Here is a 5,000-nt window from a genome sequence, read left to right as displayed (position 1 = left end):
ATGAGGTAAATAATGGTCATGTTGCAGCTCTCGTAAGGTCTCACATGCATGTTCTTATGAATGGCTTCAAACCCTTTGAGAGGACAATAGAACAAACAACAGAAACAATACCCCCTAGCCCCAAAGCAATAACAGCCACTGCAACGACGACAAATAGAATTACAAGCTTACGAGAGCTGCTACACAAGTAAATAACTCTTACGGTTCTCTTAATATTTGCTGTAATTTGCTTAAGTTGCCTAAAATAACGCAGGTTAACGTTATGCGTTTTTCTGTTCATAGATTTGCGAGTTTCTCGCAAAGAGAGAGATTCCAGATGCAGTGATCGATCGATTCCGGGAGGAGAAGGTATGCAGTGAACTTTTAAAATTTTCAAGTACTTTGGGTCTGCCCTTTTAAAGTTAGGTACCGGGATGCAAGATTCCCGGCACTCGCCGGGATCCCGCCGGTATTTTGGTAGTATTCATGGCGAGAACTAAATTCTCGCCGAGAAAAAATTCTTGCATAAGAATTGCCGCCGAGAAGTGGCGCATTCTCGTAGCTGAAACGCAAATCCCGGCGAGGGTGAGTTAAGCATGGTCTTGGGATTTGACCCTAGAGGCAAGTGGCACTCTAAAACCACGTGTGTTTCAATCTGTAAGCATGCCGATCGCGTCTAGACAAACTGGAGCTTCTCATGCCGTCCACTAGCCGCGTGTGCAGTTCATAGGAGAAAGATAAGATCTTTGTGGACTATCATGTGTTAAGCTTTTTTGTTTTGAATTAAATTTCTGCCTGATTTTAATTCGAATGAAATGTTTAAGCGTGCAACCAAAACGATTATCTTGCTGGTGTACGTTGGATCAATAGCGATGATCTAATTGGCTTCACATATAAAATAAAAATTTGAAAAGAAGAAACAGACACAACATAGTATGATATTTTTTGGAAGGTTTATCCCAGCGGGATTCCCGCCGAGATTGCGGCGGGATCCTGTCAATATCCCGGTCCATGTTTTACATGGGCAGGGCATGATCACCATCCGTTTTATTGTAAACGAATAACTATATTAAATTGTCTTTCAATTCCTAGTGTTGAATTTCAGCGCTATTTGATCACCATCCGGTACTTTTTTAGCTCAATAACTATCCTAACTTGTCTTTCCTATTGTTGAAATTCACCGCTGTTTGAGACACCTTTGCATGCGTCAAAATATGTCGCATAACCGTAAACAGAAACATTGAAAGGATCAAGCTGCAGAAACAAGCCATAAAACAATCAATCACTAAATAGACACATCGAAAATTTTTCCCATCTAGTCAGATGCAAATTCATGGCCTTAAATTTTCATATGGTCGGACAGAGGCGGATCCAGGATTTTTCTTAGGAGGGGGTGCACCACCAAGGAATTGCGTCACTTACTGGTGAGGTAAACAAATTTTAAAAGTGAAGGCTTCACCCCAGGTGGGGGGGGGGGCAGTGCGCACCCCCCTCACCCTCCCCCTCGAAGATCCGCCCCTGGTTGAAACTCTTGTTGAAATGAATCAACCAGTCAGAGAAATTATATTCCTTTTTCAGATATTGCTGTACTGATGATTATAATTTTAATACAGTTTCTATTTTACATTATCTAGATGGATTTTTCGGCAGTAAATGGTACTTCAGATGAACAATTGACTGAGCTAGGACCACTGCAAAGAGGGGATCTACTGTCCTTACGAAGCTTTGTAAATGAAAAGTTGCGAGGTGAGAGTAGAGATGAGAAGAAAAGGAAGCTACTCGATCTCCTTAAGAGAAGGGTAAAACCAAAGAAAAAGAAGGTCAAAGAAAAGGCAAGTACAGAGCCAGGGCCCTCTAACCAGCTTAAAGATGGCCAATGAAAAGTTCAGTTTGGCTGGCTGCACTATGACCTGCAAAAGAAAAGGTATGTTGGAGTTCGTCTTGCAAAAGGAGGTGGAACTAGAACTGTGAGTGCAAACCGTAGCTCAGATGTGCATGATTTGATTGCTCTGGGTAAGTCAATTTTCTTCCCTGGTGGTACGAGCTTTTTTGGTAGAATTGAAGATATGACATCAACACTTGGAAACTTCAAGGGTGATCATATATCCTTTGCAAACTTCACTTTGGCCAAGTACATAACTAGTCATGCCCTGACCACAGTCACACTTTATCTGATGACAAGATCTGTTGAACAGGAAAGTGAAGGGTGTGACACAGAGTTGCCAGCAGTTTTTACCCAGAAAGAATGTCATGTTGATGCCAACCATGGTGGACTGGTGGGCACTTCTGCTGAACGTGAGACCATTAAAAGCCAACAGGACAGGGAGTATAAAGAGTCCCTGGCAGCTGACCAAGCAAAAGAACAACAAAAGCTGGAAATTGAGGAGGCAACCAAGAGGCAACTGCAGTTGCAAACTGCACGTAAAAGAAGACTACCTCCTGAACCTGCAGTTAACGAAGCTAGTGCTGTTGTCTCAGTCCGTCATGTTACCTTGGGTATTCAAAGACGGGCCTTTAAAGCAACTGATGAAATGAGTGCAGGTGTTCATGTTATTGGCCTATGAACTGAGAAAGTGTTGTTAGTTTATGTTTATTACATATTTGTAGTGCGATGCACCTTTTAATTAGGAAGTGTTAAAACATTGGAATAAATCCACTAAATATTGAAAACTAGAATCCATCAGCATTCCAGTTGGCGCATTACCATTCTCAGTACTGAATGCATTATTGGGATGGTTTGGGGGACTGCTGTTCGCTAAGGCACTAAGATCACTAACCCTATAAACTTTAATGTTTGTTTAATTAATTAATTTGAATTAAGCAATTAACCTTGCAGGAATGGGCGGGGGGTGGGGTAGTAGCTACTACGCAAAACGCATTACACTTATGTTACATTACGTTGTTCCTACCAAGGGAGAGAACAAAAGGGTAGAGGGCCTGTGTAACTACTGTATCAGAGCAGTAAATTGCACTTTGCACTACCTAGGATTGTCTCACTAGTTTGTATTCTGCATGTCACTGTATCCAAATGGAATAACTGTGCACATTATAATACTTTACAGAGGTAGGCTGGTTGTGTCTGTGTGGAATTTTCTGACATGCAAATTTATTTTTTTAAATTCGAAATGTTTGGTTCATTACGAGAAGAGTGGTTTGCTGGAAAGATTGAGAAATGCGTTAATTTTATGGAGACTAAAACCATAACCATTCCAGCAACACTAAAAAGTGTTGTTTCTACTCTGTAAGGATGTTCAAGTTGATGATCCATGGAACTTACAATTATGCTCACTAATCCTACAGCCCAGACAATCCTGAAATCAGCCATGTTACTGAGGACAGCATTCCTAGTGCTGTCAATAATGGTGGTACTGGGAACAGCATTGTTAGTCTAGTCAACAATACTGCTATTGAGGACAGCAGCCCTAGTCTAGTCAACAATACTGCTACTCAGGACAGCAGCCCTAGTCTATCCACCAATAATGCTACTCAGGATAATGCTACTCAGGCCAGCAACCCTAGTCTAGTCAACAATACTGCTACTATAAGTGAGGACAGCAGCCCCAGTCTAGTCAACAATACTGCTACTCAGGACAGCAGCCCTAGTCTATCCATCACCAATGCTACTCAGGACGATGCTACTCAGGACAGCAGCCCTAGTCTAGTCAACAATACTGCTACTGAGGACAGCAGCCCTAGTCTAGTCGACAATACTGCTGCTGAGGACAGCAGCCGTAGTCTAGTCAACAATACTAGTACTGAGGACGGCAGCCCTAGTCTAGCCAACCGCAATAGTGCTACTCAGGACAGGAATCCAAACAGGTACCTTCTCGAGTAGACTTTCGCACAGAGAAGACATGAGTATATCATGAAGCAGGCCCGTAGGCTGGTTTTTGTCTGGGTGGCAGTAGTGTAGTGAATGCGCAAAAGCGCAAGATGGGACAAGCGATCTTTTCCCATCGATGCACGCATGTAGTTATTCAGTCGTCGCAATTTGCTTGCGCTTCGTTTGCATTTCCACGATGTGATATTTGGAAAGCAGGCAGCATGACAATCTTTGATTGCCACAGCAGGTGAAACTGGTCTTAATTGCAGTTCCATTGCTAAGAATCGACTTCTCCATCGCGTAAGTTCCATTTCGAACAACTCAGGGGACGGGAGATCATCAGTGTAAGTGTTAACAGCCGCACTGAGGTTAACATTTTTTGAACAGAGAACACTTGGAACGAGGCAGAGTAGTGATGTGGCAACTTTTGCCGAAAGCGAAAACTGCTCTTCGATACACATTTGCAGGACTTGTGTCATGTTTTCACAACTAAGGTTTCAGTAATTTTTTATACATGCGAGACATGTTTTAAGGCGGTCAAATTATTTGTGAGTAGGCCACCAAGCGGACCTTCTCAGGCAGTGGGGGGGGGGCGGGTTTCGTCCGAACCCCAGCCTACGGACCTTCTGAAGTCATCACTTAACATGCATTAAATTTGCTAATTAAAGGCGAGTATGTTGTGGGAGGAGCGGTGGCCTCATGGTTAGTGTGCTTGCCCGGAGCGAGAGTTCCGGGTTAGAGCCCTAGCCGGCCTAGCAGACTTACATTGCGGTCAAAAACTGTTGTCAAACAAAACTAATTCATATTGCTTTCTTGTTGCAGAACCACAAAAGGTGGTACCAGACACAGTCAGACAAGCCGTGTAAGCTCTCATGTTGATATTTCTTTTCATTATTCTAAATCTATCCCTGCAGATGATCATGGTGGCAATTTAAGGTCCATTAACCCTCTATGCTGAGTATACACCCACTTTTATGCCATAAATTGTAACCCTATGGCAAAAATCTTCAGTGTAACAGATATAAATACACCAAGGCAATATTAAACGGAAACATCATTGTGAAAGAACTTCAGTGGTGGTCTGGCATTACATTTTAGTCTTGTGGTTATGGTTGAGGGTTTATTAACCCGTTCTAATGACATTTATTACTTCTATATCCTGCCAGCTTATGTTATTCGTGTTGCTTTTTTATATATT

At 42.5% G+C, this 5,000-nt stretch overlaps 1 pseudogene; it reads left to right on the top strand.

Annotated features, from left to right (window-relative positions):
• Window positions 1–4,792, top strand: part of LOC138055408 (uncharacterized) — a 7,245-nt pseudogene extending 2,453 nt beyond the window's left edge.
• The last annotated feature ends 208 nt before the right edge of the window (window positions 4,793–5,000 follow it).

The sequence above is a fragment of the Montipora capricornis genome, chromosome 7 (assembly GCF_036669925.1).
Source record: "Montipora capricornis isolate CH-2021 chromosome 7, ASM3666992v2, whole genome shotgun sequence".
Taxonomy (NCBI): Eukaryota; Metazoa; Cnidaria; class Anthozoa; order Scleractinia; family Acroporidae; genus Montipora; species Montipora capricornis.
This window is presented reverse-complemented; position numbering and strand designations above follow the sequence as displayed.